The sequence below is a fragment of the Perca flavescens genome, chromosome 12, assembly GCF_004354835.1.
Source record: "Perca flavescens isolate YP-PL-M2 chromosome 12, PFLA_1.0, whole genome shotgun sequence".
Classification (NCBI taxonomy): domain Eukaryota; kingdom Metazoa; phylum Chordata; class Actinopteri; order Perciformes; family Percidae; genus Perca; species Perca flavescens.
In genome coordinates, this window is record NC_041342.1 from 28,971,998 (window position 1) to 28,989,376 (window position 17,379).

The window sequence follows — 17,379 nt, forward strand, 5'->3', positions numbered from 1 at the left end:
ACACACACACATAGACAAAGGGTTACTATAGAAGTTACATGTGTGACAAATTGGTTCAGAAGATCATGTTAGCTGCATCCCGTCTCCTTACTCTCACAAGGAGAACAAAGCAACTTTGCTTTTTACTAAAGTCTATGAATAACGTCAGTTTGTTGTTGTTCTACTATATTATGTTATGCTATGCTTGGTGTATGTTTTTTGTATATATTTTACATTTTTATAACCAATGCTGTATAGTTTTGTACTGGATGAGGACAGATACTGTTTTGAAGCCCACGCTGTATCTTCCCTGAACAGAATAGTGACACAAATAACGTAAACCAAACATATAAAATGACAAGATGCATCAGTGCTGTGGAAAGAGTTCGTGAAATTTACTTAATGTATTAAGGTAAATGCTGAATCTGCATCAGGTTGTTGCTTGTTGCATTTTGTGTACCTATGTAGTTCTGATCTTCTGATAAATTGCCACAGTGGATTTGTTTATACTTACAGCTTTAGTGCGTACCTTTTTTTATATTAATGAACATCCGTTTCATTCAAGCCATAACCAAATGAGTTGCTACAAAGCTAATTAAGAGTATCAGCTCCACACAGCTCTCTCTGTATTTCTCAGTATGGCTGTGTTCAGAAAATGGTGTCGTCTGGCGACTTTTGTGAGCAGAAGCTCGAGTGAAAAGTCAATTATGTTTTTTTAATGCTCCATTTCCTCCTTGGTTACAAGCAACTGCGTGGAAGAAGGGTGGGTGTGGTGCACGATCACAGAAGGCTTGAATCATGTGGATGCGCTGACAGTTTTGTGGAGACAGACGCACTATAGCTTTAAATACTGTAACCCGCATTTCAATCAGGAGATACATTATTAAGAGTGAACAATCCATTTTTATTCAAGTGCATGATAAAAAATAAAAAAAATGTGAGAAGAGTCTTTGGCAATTAGACGCCATCGTGACGTGGTACAGGTACAGGGGGGTAGTTATGCTGTGAGGATATTTCCCCCTGAGGTCTAGACACTGGTGGTGGTGGTGAAGAGAGTTGCTGAAGACCTGGATGATGGAATGAATATGGAGCAGGATATGATGAAGACAAGGGGTAGAACAGGGGCGCATCCGTTCGTACTGAAATGACAAGTGACAGTAGCAGAAAGGAGAACGGATTTTAAAGTTTGACAGCAAGGATATGATATATTGTCTAAGAGATCGTGACAAGATCTGGTTGGACTAAACCAACTAGGCACAGCGCTACCCGGAATTGCCGCTGTGCACTGCGCTCAAAGGTCAAATTATTTTACCTTTGACCTCATTGCCTCCGACCTTTTCAAGATGCAAACATGGGCGCAAACAATTCCAGAACGTTCCTGGTCTGGGCTTTACCTCTTTGCTCTGCGCCCTACCTCTCGGTTTTGCTTGTGTAGGCGGCTTTAGAGTGAAGGCCCACAGAGTAGAAGCTGGAGAGAGATGAGAATGAATGAGTGAGTAAAGGGAGTCTTCCTGATGGAACTTACACTAAGCTTCATCTGTTTGCAATTGCATTCTCTCAGTTAGTGTGGCCTGGAGCTGTCCGGCCTACTGTGGTGCTGATTTCTTATCATGTACAGCAGCTTGCTTTACTTCTACATTAACCGGATTAACTGCATGTGCATGCACTGTCAGGTTTTGGGAATGGATTACATTATGTTTAACTGTTGCTAGGTGAAAGCGAGATGATATCATGCTACAGTTTGTGTAGATGGTCTAAACATGAAAACATGATGTTTACAGTGGTAAGTTATATGGTGATCATCAGACATTGCAGCATCAGGTTTTTGAAATGTAAAGAATGAAAAACAGCTACAGTAAGCACGCGATGGAGTGCTCCAAGAAGTGTTTCAGTCGTTATTTGCCAAATTTCTACTTAATTACGGTTTATATATATTTAAAGCAATGCTTGTCAATGCCTGATGGTATTAATCCACATTCCTGTTTTTATTATTTTACTAGCTATTGTTTTCATTATTTGATTTTGCAAAAGTGATTAAGAGTGACTGATATTTTCATTCTACTACCATATTCATTTCAAAAGTGAAGACACAATTCCTTTCTAAACCTTATTTCTACATATAAGCCTTTTGGTATTTATACAGTGCCTACTGTACCTCTCAGCCTAATTGACTTCTCAATTTCCAGTAACGGATTCTGACATCAGTTGATGACACAACTAAACCTCCAACAGGCCTACGAGGCTTCCACAACAATTGCCGTCAACAATTGCTGTTGACGGTTGCACTGCTGACACTGAAACATCAGTGCACGTAACATCTTAAGTCACAGTAGAGGGCTGCAACCGAACTGGAAATCTCAGGCGGCACATGAATTTTGCACGTGTGAGCTATTTTTACTGTGATGCATGTGATCAGCACATCATATATGGAAATATAAGAGGCTTATTATTGCGCTTAACCATGCATGTAAATTGTCTTTAAGTAAACCAGATGTTAGTGATGTAATGATGTTAAATTCGTAAGGACTTACACTAAAGTAATTCCTCTCTGGAAATGTATGTTGCGGAGGGACCACGGCGTGCGCTAGCTAGGTAATTCTTGTCTCATTTGTGGTCGGATAGACTGTAAAATCATCAACAAAGCGGTCAAAGCTGTGTCGAGGCTTTCATCATACAGAAGCGGGTGCGGTTTCATCTAAAGTGGGTTGTAAATGACAATAGAAGCAGCCAGGAACAACTGGGTCTGTTCTCAATAGCAGAGCCAAGACCAAGACAATTTTGAGTCCAACAAGGCACAACACCAAGGCACCAAGTGCAAGACTTCAAAAAAAATGGTCTTGAGACGGGACTTAAGACAGAGACAGCCAGGGCTTGAGTTTTACAGGCCTGCAAGGCACCCTTTAGCGTATACAAAGCGGCTTATTTGAAGCTATGTACTTCTTCTATGTGATTCTTGCTGTTCCGAGTTTGTACTACCATGATTGAATGCTCTTATTGGAAGTTGCTCTGGATAAAAGCGTCAGCTAAATGTAATGTAATGTAAGATTTGATGACGAATGGGTTGTTTTTGACATCGCTGTGTGATTTTATGTGTTTCAGTATTTCCCTGCTCCTCTCTCTCTCTCTCTCCTCTGCTCTAAGAGCTGTGTGCTGTTGTGTGGTGTCGTTTGGTGTGTCTACACACACACACACACACACACACACACACACACACACACACACACACAGGATGAAGCTCTGCTTTCACACAAAATCCGGCAGTGTGGCACCTTCCAGCAGGGTTTTGCGTTTATTTGTGCTATACAACGTAACCACCGTGAAACAATCAGAAAATAACGTCTTATTCCTCTAATTCACTGCTTTGTTCTTACTAACGTCGCCCCCTCTCTCACTCTATAGCTTGCTCGACCACCGCTGCGCTCTCTCTCGCTCTCTTGGAGGCGTGGAGCCGGGGAGGAGGGGCCAACTTTGAACGCAAACCAAAGAAAGTAACAAAATTATACATTTAATAGTTGTTAATTTAAGAAATCTTTCATTTTTGAAATTGATCTTGCGTAGATCCTTTACTTCACTGTAAAAGTGCTAATACCACACTGACAAAATACTCTGTTACAAGTAAAAGTCCTGTATTGAAAATGTTACTTAAAGTATTAAAAGTTATAGTATTCACATTCATTAAAGAACTTTCTGTGTTTAATTGTCTAATCATTTCTGCTGTAATTGTAGGGCTATATATTGTTTGGTAATTCCATTTTTTACAAAACATCGTATTTTTGTGTGTGTTTTGTGTGCAAAAATCTTAAGGTGTAAAGTAACTAGTAACTAACACTGCCAGATGAATGTAGTGGAGTAAAAAGTACAATATTTCTCTCTGAAATGTAGCGGAGTAGAAGTAGAAAGTGGCATGAAAAGATAGGAGTGAGTATAAGTGAAGTACAAGTACCTCAAATTTGTACTTAATTAGAGTACTTGAGTAAATGTATTTAGTTACATCCCACCACTGGTAGCTGGAAGGGTCTGCGTAATTGTGTGGACCATGTTTCCGCCCTAAAAGCCTCCTGAGGATTAATATAAGTTGTTCGTGCCTATTTTGAAATAGCAACGAGGCCAATGGGGAAACTCTCACACATTCACAGTAAGTCCTGTTTTGTAGTTCAACCAAAACATACAATAAAAACAGCTGTCTCAAAGTATTACAATAGGCACTCAATAATAAAGACATTAAATTCATGTTTGTGCAGCTTGTAGGTTCTGGCGAAAGTCAAAACAATAATCTTTTCATTTGGATTCAGTCGCGCCAAGTCATGTGAACGACGATTTCCAGCTCTTTTCTGTTTTCCATTTTATTGTATCATATTGTTTACCTTGCCTTCAAATCAGGTCAACACAAGCAGCACATGCACCATTTTCAGTGCTGAATTGAAATGCAGTTGAAACCATGCATGTGGATTTTTAGAGAGCAGTCATGACTTTTTGAAATTTTTAGGAGGCTGTGTGGCTCAAGGCTATTCTCCATTGGCAATGACAAACGTTGGTAGCTGCTTGGTGTACACACCCGGATACAGACAGACAGACACACACACGCACACACACACACCAACAGCAGGTGCTTAATTGTCTACAAATAAGCAATTTCCAGCTCTTCTGTTTCACAGATTAATTTGTTAACTGTCTGAGATTTGTCCCACAACTGATGATGGGAAATGACACCCAGGGGCCCTATTAAGTTTTTTTTTTTTTTTTTTTTTGTTCTGGTGAAAACCTGATGAAGTTGTTGCCTGGAAACAGGCTCATTAAAAACATGCTGCTTTTTCAGACCCAGAGTTGGAATGGAAGACGTGTGTTTAGCCTATCTGAGCCTATACTGTGGGTGATAAAAGGATCAGAGAGCTGCTGCACTTCAAACAGCTGAATGTAAGCAAACCATACACAGCTTATTTTACATATTAAAGCCATGCTTTGCTGTTCTAAAATACATTGTGGTTTTCCTAAGCTTTTATCTTCTGCAATGTAGGATAAACATATTACTCACAGTCTGATGATAAACCATTACGACCTGAAACCGGAACGTGGCCTTTCTCAATACAAGTGCTCCAAGTTTGAACTGCCGTTCTAGGGAGTTTAAACTTGGCAAGTTGAGTATGCTTAATGCTTCAAACTGTTTCACTGTTTTTAAAGTTCAATTAGTCTATATCAACGACGTTCCACTTTTGGGATTGCTCCGGTGCGGCCAGAAACTCCGCCGGATGTCCCTCTTTTCGGCCGGATATCCATTTCTTTGTGTTGGCATTCTAAACTCTGGTGGATTTCTGAGGACTAACTGCTCCTCAGATCTCTGCAGGGTAAATCCAGACAGCTAGCTAGACTTTCTGTCCAATCGGAGTTTTCTGTTGCACGACTAACACAACTTTTGAACATACACACGTTCCACCAAGACAAGTTCTTCCCGAGGCTAATTTGCTGTGCCTCTGTCCGCCGCTTGATTGGTTTAAAGAAATGCCAATAAACCAGAACACGTTTTTCTCCCACCCCGGAATGCTGTGTGGACTAGCCAGACCCTCCTCCGCAGCGCTGTGGAGGAAGGTCTGGCAAAGCGAGACAAGTTCAATATATGCAACATCTCTCCAAAAGTCAATGAGTAATCTAGTTAAATAATCATAATTTCAATATTGGCTGAAAATAATTGTGATTATGATTTTTTCCATAATCGAGCAGCACTAGTCATACTGTTTCCACACGTCCACACAATGCGTGTGCAATTGTCCATAGAAACTAAATTTGTCCGTGTGACCTTGGCTCCGGTTGAAGTTGTTTTTGTGTTGTTGGCTTGTTCATGGTGTAGCAGAGAGGAATCAGCTTCAGACAGTGAACAGGGCGGTTTGTGTTAAGACTAGGTCGGGGACGGCTGTGCGTTTTGGGAGCTAATCATCTCAGTGGTTTAATATGATAATCCATTAAACCATTTTAATCCCTGCCCTCAGCCAAAACATCGCAACACAAAAAATGCCACAAAAAAAAAAGATTCCGCTCAACAGCCTGAAACACAAAACAGCCAAAACATCGTCAACTTTTAACTTAAAAGAGGTCATCACTGTGTAGACGGAAAGCAAAAAACACAAAACAACAGGAGAAGGACTTCAGTATCCTGCAGGTAATGCAAGATACTGCACTTTTTTTCTGTCATGCTTCGTAATTGAGGCGTTAATGAAATCTTGGCTGAGGGATGCACACAAGAACAAATATTATTGAGCAGAGCAGCTAGTTTCTGGTAGACATTCTCTGTGGTGTATAGTCCACAGCCTGCTGTGATGATTAGTCAGTGACTTGCCACTGTTTTTGGTTTTTTTATGCAATCTCTTTTGCATTGATGATTAAATTCAAAATACAAACGTAAAGAGGGCTGGATATTAACCCTCAGTGTTGAGAAACGACCAAAGACTATCAAAACCTGTCGAGTCCTGGAAGCTGGTATTAAATGCTTGGACTGATCTGGACTCTTCTCATCGTTTGATCAGATCGCTCCTTATTTAAATATTGTTGCCAGTTTGAAATTGTATTTGATTTGGCTTTATTTGCTTATTTTGTTAAGCAATAATTTATTTAGAAGAAAATACAATGTTATATTTTTCTTCTAAATAAATTATTACTTGCGTAATGGTCAGTGTGCGGGATTTTCTCTAAAAATGTTGATCTGCTACCTTTGATCACATCCTACGCACCTGCCCGATAAAAAGAGGTGTGCAAAAAAGCTTTCCTACGTTCCTCAAACATAAGAAAAATATATACTGTCTTAAGTCGGATTTATGGTTCTGCAGAGGCTCCATGCAGAGCTTTCGCCATACCCTACGTAAGTGGCCTGAAGTTTATACTTGTGCGTTGGTGTGTGAGTCGATCTCTTTAAGAGAATAGCAGGGCCGGCGTGTGTGTGGTACAGCGAGCGAGAGAGTGACGGTGATTAGCTTTGGAGCGAGTACCGACAGAGTAAGAATGGATTGATGACCGACTGTCATTTGCCTGTTCATTCCTGTCCTTCCATCTCACAAGGGCACACACACACACACACACACACACACACACACACACACACAGTAAGCAAGCCTTGAAAGTTAAATGGGACATTTCTATCACTCACCAGCAGACACTCTCAATCCCACTTCCAGCAAGCCTCCAGCACACACACACACACACACACACACACACACACACACACACACACACACACACACACACACACACACACACACACACACCGATGGCAACGGAGCTGCCATGTCAGAAGCCATGAGGAGGAGGAGCTAGGGATTGAACCTCCAACCCTGTAATTAGTGGATGACCTCCGCTCTTTCTCCTGAGCGACAGCAGCCTCAGAAAGTAAGAGAGAAAGTGACCTTTATCAGCAAAGTAAAGTAAAGGTCGCAGTGTGTTTGAAATTCATCGGCACGTGACACTACCGGAGGGGGATTTACAGAGTTCAAAGCTATGTATACATCCTTCATTAGTGCAAACATACATGTGTCACTGGGGAGGTTAAATTCACAGGATCACCAGTATTTGATCTGTTAGGGGATGCAGAGGTAGTCACTCTTAACTCAGCATAAGGCTAATCAGTCCAGCAAGCCCTTAATTATACACTATAGGACCTTTCAAAAGTGATTTACAATTAAAAGACAGACAGCATCAAAAACAGGTGAAGACATAAAAGAGAATGAAAGAATATTCTCCAGTGAAATGTCAAACTGTATAGTATCACATTTGAAGCAATGTATTATATAATAACAGAGCAATAGCAATAGAACAGTTAGAAAATTTAATTATTAGCATTAAACCTGATAACAAGTCAGATAAGCAATATTTTAGTGGTTTTGGGGAATGTAGTCTCGTTTTGCCGGCCCATCCTCCAAGGCGCTGCGGAGGAGGGTCTGGCTAGTACATACAGCATTCTAGGATGGGAGAATAACGTGCTCGGATGCATTGGCATTTCTTTAAACCAATCACAATCATCATGGGCGGCGTTAAGCTCCGCCTGGAGCCGCTGTAAAATAGCCTCGGGAAGGAACTTGTTTTGGTGGAACGTGTACGTTCAAAGATTGTTTTAGTCGTGCAACAGAGAACTCAGATTGGACAGATAGTCTAGCTAGCTGTCTGGATTTACCCTGCAGAGATCTGAGGAGCAGTTAACCATAGTCCTCATGAATCCACCGGAGTTTAGAATGCCAACACAAAGAAAGCGGAAGGTAACGGACATCGGCAAAAATCGATAATCTGGCGGAATGGCCTACGGCACTGGAGCAATCCCGGAAGTGGAACGTCGAGGATATAGACTATAAGGAATGTAACGTTACTGGTGCAGCAACAAGTCTGGGACAAAATCACTAATATAAAGCTTTAAAGGTCCACTGTGTAGTGTTTTAAGTATTTGATTAGCTAAAATCAATGTCTTCATTCATGAATATGTCCTCATTGGTGTAAAATTACCTCTGCCAATGATCTGATTTATCCTTGTAAACGAAGAATTTCTTCTTCTGTATTTACATTGAACGGGCAAGTCCAAGGAGGCGTTATTCCAGTCCGTTCCGCCATTTAGAAAAACTATAATCGCTGAGAGGGACATAAAGCACTGGCCTACCTGTCTAGCTAATCCACGACGCATTTTCGTTCAGAGCCCGCGTCACGTAACTGGAGATCGGTGAGAGGCGCTTGTCACTGCCCCCAGGCAAATTTGAAAGCCTGCACTGCACTTTAGTTCATAATGGAGGATCATACTTATGCCGAGCCACAGGAGAAGGATTCCTCGTCGCCAAAAAAGCAATGAAGTGCTATTGGAAGACACGTTGTCACAGCTTCATGGTACATAACGGCTACCGTAGCTTCAACACGTATTTGAAAAAGCTAGAGAGCACTATTCGTTTGAATGTAAAAAACAATTTCACCGCTAGATGGGAGAAATTCCTACACAGTGTACCTTTAAACTGGACATACAGGAAACAGCTTTTGTTCGCTCTGAGCAATAAAATACAACAAATATTTTTTGCGTCCATGATGTTTCCACATTAGGAACGACTTCCCAACTCGGGAAATGGGACCATCCGAGGAGCATGTGAACGCAGCATTAAAGAGGCAGGCGCTGCATCAGAGCGTGTCAGGCAGACGGTGAATACAGGTGCAGCAGCCATGGGCAGTATGAGATAAAAATAACGTGTTCCTTTTTACATTAAAAAAGCATGTAAAAACGTTCTAGGAGAACCACAAAATACAAGTAGGGACCTGAAAACAGTGGAGACCTGAAAACAGGAAATCTGCATTCTGCCTCATGACAAATGAGCAAGTCTTCTTCACTTTCCCATAACACAGTGATTTTCAACCACTGTGCCGCGGCACACTAGTGTCCCGTGAGAGATCGTCCTGTGTGCCATGAGAAATTATCAGATTTTACTTTATTGGTACAATAACAATTTTTATTACAGGATGTAAGCAGTAGGGCCCGAGATCATTGATGTAAGCCTGCAAAAGCGATGGATACATTTTTAAAAAGGAAAAATGCTGATTCTGATCTTATTAGGCTACAATGTGTCATTTTGTAACATTTTTGGTTGGTGGTGTGCCGCGGGATTTTATTAATGTAAAAAATGTGCTGTGGCTCAAAAAAGGTTGAAAAACACTGCCATAACAAACAGATGTTACTGTAAAAGACAGTCAATGTTTGTGTAGCTTTTATGTGGTCGTTATTTATTAGTTGATTGTGAGAAACGGTGATGTTCTGATTGGTTTCTGTAGTCATCCAGAGAGCTTACTGTCAATCCAGCATGTCCTCGGAGAAGTGTTACTATTCTCTGTGCTGAGAAGGAAAAATCGTTCAACTCTGTCAGCTCTCTGACTGCTCCTGAGGAGATTAACATTTTCTGTGTCCTGTTACACTGAATGTCTGACACTGCCAGACCAGCAACCTCAACATACAGAGATGCTCTCTTCCCATTTCTCTTTTGCCCTCATACCATTGTCTATAACAACACCTAATCACCTGCTTTTCTGCATGTGCTTTTGGTTTGATTTGTTGGCTTCTGCAGGAGATGGTATAACACCGGGTGGCACAGTCAAAAAAAGAAAGCAGTCAAAAAGATTTGTATTGCACATGGTAGGGATTTTGAGACTTTAGCAGACAAATCTGTTGCAACAAACTATGTATTGCTGGCAAAAAATTAACCAACAAATATTTTCTTCTGAGTATGTACCCAGGTCTGCTACAGGAACAAAAAAAACACAGTCTCACACTCTGAACCCAACACTTGCCCTGCCTACTCTGCTTTTACGTATATGTTACCAGTGTAACTCTTGCCGATCAAATGGAAGCAATACAGCCTGTGGGAAACAGTGTGCAAAAACTAGGGCTATAATGGTATGTGTATTCGTCCCGAACCGTTTCGGTACAGGACAATCTGTACGCGACAACATTTGCTGGTTCGGCACACATGTGAGCCGCGGATTAGTCTTGCATTGCCAGACCTAAGTGTCACAGTGCTGCGGAGTAAGGTCTGGCTCCTCCACACATGCATTGCAGGATAGGAGGAAAAAAAAACTCTCTGGGTTGTATCCATTTCTTTAAACCAATCACAATCCTCTTGGGCGGTGCTAAGCCCTGGACGCAGCGACGGTGGCTCTGCAAAGTAGTCTCGGAAAGGAACTTGTTTTGGTGGAACATTTGATCCCAGATAAAAGAAAACGCCACATACAATATTAAATGAAGTTAACTGTTCACACAATACAGTAACGTGAGCTATTTAAATTAGCTGGATACAAATGTAATTTGCTGTTACCAGTGCATTGCCCTGTGTAACGTTACTTTGTCGTCAGCAATCCCACCAATCGGTCCCAAAACGTCCCACTTAGATAGGAAATGCCGTAACGTTAAACATATTCTTCGTACATCTTTACAATTTTTGTCAGGGAACAACCAAGCAGGCCTGCCTTGTTGCACAGTCCAAATTTTCTTTGATTATCCAGTAAATTAACTGTCGTCGATGCAGACTAACCGCGTATTAATTGAGAATAATTGGATTAAGGCTATACTTTAAAACAAAAAAAGAAAATAAAAGTTATTTTATGCATTTTTTGTTTGTTTCCTCTGTTGTGACAAAGACACACCGAACCATGACCCCCAAACCCGAGGTACTAAAACCCACTTGGGTTTTGTGTGACCAACTTTTCAGTCACCACCCAGTAGAAGCAGAATTCATTCTGATCTACAGTGATGTCCTACTGCAGCTTCTCCTTTACAATGTGCATTAATTCCTTTAAGACTGCTGCTTTAAATGAATGCTTCTCACATGCACGTCGCACACGCACGCGCGCGCACACACACACACACACACACACACACACACACACACACACACACACACACACACACACACCTTAGTGAATGTGTCCCAGAGGAAAAACTGGAGCCTCCCTCCATCTCTTGTCTGCTGCTGGCTCAGTCCTCCCCGTGGGACCCACAGTCTATCAGTTCACTCAATTGCAGTGGAGCTCATTTTAAACACAAACAGTATGATACATCAGCACCACTCTCACTTTAAAAATATCCTACTTGTGTCATCCCATACATGTATGAATACTATTTCTTAACAGAAACACTTCAACTCATTTCCTGTTGACTTGGTTTATTCAACTGGCTTCAGAATGGTTGTAAAAAATGTAGCTTACTGTATTAGAGGATAACTTTACATGTTTCTAGTGGTGCATGGGTACGTACTGTTAGTTACAGTAACAGGCTGTTCTTCAGATGGGATAGGCTACCCCTCTTTTCCCCATGGTCAGTGGGCAACTCAAGCACCATCTGACAAATGGGGAATCTCTCTCTCTCTCTCTCTCTCTCTCTCTCTCTCACTCACAGGGGTGGGAATCACCAGAGGCCTCACAATACGATATCATCAGGATACTTCTGTCACGATACGATATTATTGCGATTTTACAGTTTTTGCCTATTGCTTACACACTAAAAACGAATGCTTAGACCAAAGCCCCAATACCTAAACGTCTTGTAGCTTACTTTAAACATACGGAAGCGTATTGCATTCACCATAGGAAAAAAAAATGTAGACACCTTATCTTGTAATTACGAGAAAAGATCTCATAATTACAAGATCCTCATCTCCTAATTTTGAGAAAAGATCTCATAATTACGAGATCCTCATCTCGTAATTAAGAGAAAAGATCTCGTAAATATGAGATAAACACCTGGAAGGCGGCATATAGGAAAACGTTAACGGAAAAAGCTTAACGTGGTTTAATGTACCTAAACAACAATCAATCATCACCAAAATCCTCTCCTATATGATGATTGATCGTTGTTTGTACATTAAACCACGTTAAGCTTTTTCACGTTAAGTTTTTTCACGTTAAGTTTTTTCCTTACAATACCCTTAATGGAGCAGCAACGCTAAGTGTCAGATAACGTCCATAATATTTGGACTTTGGGTTAGATTTTTTGAAAGTTTTAAGTGGTTATGATGAGCAATATAGGAGAGGATTTTGGTGATGATTGATTGTTGTTTAGGTACATTAAACCACGTTAAGCGTTTTCACGTTAAAGGTGCAATATGTAATATTGTGTGTAATACTGGCAGCTAGCGGTTAAAATACTTACTGCACTACCAATTCAAAATACTGGAGAGTCGTATCCCCCGCCCCCTCCTTCCCAGACTCGAAGTTCACGGAGGTTGCCAGGCTGAGACCGCAGCATTCACAACAATGTTGCTAGACGCTTTTCTCACATAGCCAGACATTACTCCACAGCACAGCGGAGTAGCTAACGTTAGATGCTAGTCTCACATAGCCAGACATTACTCCACAGCACAGCGGAGTAGCTAACGGTAGATGCTAGTCTCACATAGCCAGACATTACTCCACAGCACAGCAGAGTAGCTAACGTTAGATGCTAGTCTCACATAGACAGACATTACTCCACAGCACAGCAGAGTAGCTAACGTTAGATGCTAGTCTCACATAGCCAGACGTTACTCCACAGCACAGCAGAGTAGCTAACGTTAGATGCTAGTCTCACATAGCCAGACGTTACTCCACAGCACAGCAGAGTAGCTAACATTAGATGCTAGTCTCACATAGCCAGACGTTACTCCACAGCACAGCAGAGTAGCTAACGTTAGATGCTGGCTATATTGACAGTCATAAAAGACCGTGCTCACGCGGAGCTCTGTAACCAACTGACAGACACACTTTTTCGGTTTAAAATTACAGTATGAACTGCTAAAAACACAACAACCTCACTGTCCTCTCCACACGCCAGTCAGGCACACTTCCTCGGCTTAGAATTACAATACGAAACGCTAAAAATACCACTAATTTGCCGACGGAACACACTTCATTGGCTTAGAATTACGGCAACAATCGCTAAACACACTGCAAACTCACAGTCATCTCTTTCCGATTTACAGCCCCCCTCTCGTGGTTTAAAATAACTCACCGTTGTCGGCTCCAGCCGCTGAAGAGGCTACACGCTGTAAACAGCCATGAGCAGCTTGCCTGGTCCTCCCGGTAACGTTAGCATGGCGGCGTTAGCCAGGACCAGTCGGGATAACTTTACTGGCTATGTCTCAATTGTTTTTGCAAGTAACCAACTCGGTTACTCCAGCTATATAATTCAATGTGAGTACACAAATGTTGAAATGACAAAAAATGCCCATCCCTAGTAGCTGTGATAAATTATCCTGAAGCTAATGCTTACCTGTTCAGGAGAAAATAAGCCAACTCTGCGTCCTTTTGGGATCTAAGCTGTCTCCATCTTTCAAATACAACTCCAATATTTACCAGGGGGTTGTTACGTCTCTGGTCACGCAACTGTTAGAAACATGCTGTTTTCTTTTTTTATGTCATGTAGAATCTATCTCCGTTGATCCTGTTGGTTTGTTTGCTGCTTTCATGGCTGTACTACCGTTACAGCTGTAGCGCGCTGGGTTTACGTTTTTACAGGTATATCTGGCAACCCGGCCTGGCTGTCAAACTGGGCCGCTGATAACAACACACAGATCAAAACATAAACATAAATTCCGTCACGGAATGTAAATTTCAAAAAGAAAAAATACTGAAATTAGCATTGTTGTCAGAAAAGATAGTATTTCAGTTTAACATGTTTCCTTAATATCTGATGAGGCATTGGTGTCATTTTTGGAGTTATTACAGTACAAATATTACATATTGGACCTTTAAGCGTTTTAGAATGTCCCCTAGATATGCCGCCTTCCAGGTGTTTAAAATTATCTCATAATTACGAGATCAGGATCTCTTTGTCAAAATCTGTTTTGTTATGTCCATCTCACTTCAATTTCATTTCTGCAAAATGGGATTGTGTCAAGCAGACAAACTGACCAACACATATAATAAAAGATCGATACTTGGCGTCTGTGTATGTATGTAATCATTGACACAGAAAATATCGCGATAGTATGCTGTATCGATTTTCACCCCCACCCCTAACACACACACACACACACACACACACACACACACACACAAACAAACACAAAATGCACTATGATTGATCAAAACGATTCCATCTGGCTGGGCTATCCCCATGATTTACTCTGCCCCACTTTCCTATTGTAGGCACTTTTCCAATAAAATGGTTTAAAGTAGGATAAGCTTATTGTCAATCTGCACATACACACACACACACATACACACACACACACCCGTGGCCTCAGACATCCCACAAAAAGAAAATGAGGTGGCTGCATTTATTGACACTGTGCGAATGTTTGTCTGAATGTGGCCTGTTTTGAGAAGATGAACAATTTTGAAGGACTCGGATCAGGACTGAGGCATTGCTTATAACGACAATATTTCCTAACTTAATGCTGTATCTTTCTGTGTAAGTAAGTGTATTGTAGTTCAAATTACAGCTATTTGTCCATCTGCTGTATTGAGAAAGATTTAAGGGTGCAACTCCCAAAAACATGAAAATGATGTGAATTGTATGGGTGAAGCTCCAGCGTAAATTCCCACGCAATCACAAGGTAATGTAAGTCAATGGAGGCCAAACGGCGTTGATAAACATGCTAAAAAGCTAGTATGCGTCTTGATAACACGCCAAAAATGGCATATGAATTGGCGTGTCATACATGAGCCATTTCATGAGATCAGTCTGTCATGAAAGAAAGTGGGAGCTCCAGTGTAGCAGAAAGCAGGGCAGCACAGAGGCTTGGGCAGGCTGTGGGCAGAGCGGGCAGAGAAGTCAATCTTCAGTATGGCAGGAATATGAAATACAAGAAATATTCTGCTGGACCAAACAGCTAGAGGTTACTGTATAATTTATAACAGTACACCAAAATACTCCCACTTAAGCTAAGACATGGACGCACAGGGGAGAGGAACGGATGGGCAAGCACCCAGGGGAGTTCTTAGTACAAGAAATACAGCTGGAATGGGCTTTTTGAACAGTGGGGACTAGAGCTGTAACAATTCCAAATTTTGCTGTACAATTAATTGTCTTATAAATAATTGTCTAATTTAACTGTCTCTTTCATTTAAATAAAAAAAATATGTATTTATTTATGATTTCTTTTTAAACAAATTAAAGTTTTGAATGAATTCCAGGATACATCTTTTGGGTATATATCACTGTCATGTGACCCAGATAATGGAATAACACAAATACACAGCCTATGATGTAAACGTTTCTTTGTTATCATAAAACATTTTTTCTAACTGTATCCCGCTTTTTCATTTTTGTTGCTATGAGCGTGTATAGGGTCCAACAACAAACAATAAAAATAATAATAAAAATATATAGTCCGACCAATAATCACTTATATTATTAAAATCTGGCCTATCCAAACAAAAATAATTACCACTCATATGCCTCAGGACTTTAGCTAATGTAAGCAATTAACTAACATGCGGTTAAACAAAGAAACCAAGATTATGTTAAAGAAAAATTGACAATTAGACAATTATGTAAAAATTGTTACAGTTCTTTGAGTGGTTAGTTGGCAGGAGGTAGATTATGTTTCAGGTCATGCTTTATCGCTTCAATAACAGTCAACTGGAAATACCTATCCATTTATCATTAAATAATTAGGCTAATGCCAACAAGATCATTCATTGTTTGCCTTGTCAGTTCGATACGATACCTTTATGATATACTTTGTTGTCCCCTTGGAGAAATTTGTTTTGGACTCAAAAGCTGCACACATAACTAAATGCCTTGTAGGGCTGTACGTTTTTTTTTCATCGTCATCGCGATATCAACCGGCGAAATAAACACATCATGAAAGTCGCAAAAGATTTTAGTTGAAAAGAAATATCGGTAGGAAACTGCACTTTAAAATCTAATTGTTGTTATTTTTTTCAGTGGTGCCTATATCCCCTTAAATTTTCAATTTGTTCAATAAAAGAATGTTGGAAATTATTTCCTTTTATTTGTTTTAAGTTCAACAAGCAATTTGTTGTATTTTAGCAGAATACTGAAAGCAGTAGAAATGCAAAACCGAGTACACTTTAACATCTGTTAATCACAAGAAATATCGTTATCGCGATATTCAACAATGTTATCGCATATCGCATATCGCATATCGCATATTTTCCTCATATGGTGCAGCCCTAATGCCTTGATAATGATAACAACTTTAAAAAGACATAAAAGCTGCAGCAGCAAGAGTCTGGGTCGCCAGCGGAGCAGCGCCACCAAATCCACATTCTCAAAAAGCCACAGAAAACCTTACAGTGGTGGGTGCCAACTGTTGCACATGTTGGTGGAAGTATAATGATATGTATCACCTACTGGGAGTCAATACAGTTGCCCTGCATGGTCTGCCCTTCCAGAAGACAACCCTGTTATTTACTGTGCACAGCTAATGCAGTGTGACATCAGAACAAAGAAGCCTGAAACACTTCTGTCACAGCCAGGTCCTACTACTGTACTTATTGTAGAATACTTAAAAATATATAGGCTAGGCTTAAGGATATCCTTACATCCTCACGAGTAATCATTAGACCAAATAAATAATCAATAAGTTTCATCTCCAAAGACACAGAACTGTTGTTCCACACAACACTCTGCAACGACTGCTATCACCTGCACAACATCGCCACGTTTTCACTGGATTCTGTCACCGACGACTGGATGTGCGTTTTCTGGATGTGTACTTGGACAGAGGTGTGCTGGAGACCTTCTTCAGGATTCAGAAGATAAACTGGAAAAGACAACTAAGACAGAGATGGGGACTCGAGTTTGAGACTCGGACTCGAGTGCGACTTAAGTCGCACACACACTGACTTCAGACTTGACTTGAAACTCGTCCTCGAAAGACTTCAGACTCGACTCGGACTCGAGCTGCGGGACTCGTGAACAATGTTTATTTTTAGGAAACGTCTATTCCCAATGGC

The 17,379-nt window shown here is 40.8% G+C and overlaps 2 long non-coding RNA genes across 4 annotated transcripts in view; both read right to left on the minus strand.

Moving 5' to 3' along the window:
* LOC114565173 (uncharacterized) overlaps positions 1-17,379 on the minus strand; it is a 43,129-nt gene that overhangs the window by 17,924 nt on the left and 7,826 nt on the right. The gene's annotated exons all lie outside the window — the stretch shown is intronic.
* Positions 898-13,760, minus strand: LOC114565171 (uncharacterized). 3 transcript variants are annotated; one of them, XR_003693882.1, is made up of 3 exons: positions 13,721-13,760; positions 1,292-1,447; positions 898-1,118 (listed from the first exon to the last, which is right to left on the minus strand). It is a non-coding gene; the product is annotated as an uncharacterized LOC114565171 (long non-coding RNA). The 3 variants fall into 3 exon arrangements; XR_003693881.1 differs by lacking the exon at positions 13,721-13,760 and adding an exon at positions 13,460-13,496; XR_003693883.1 differs by lacking the exon at positions 13,721-13,760 and adding an exon at positions 13,408-13,447.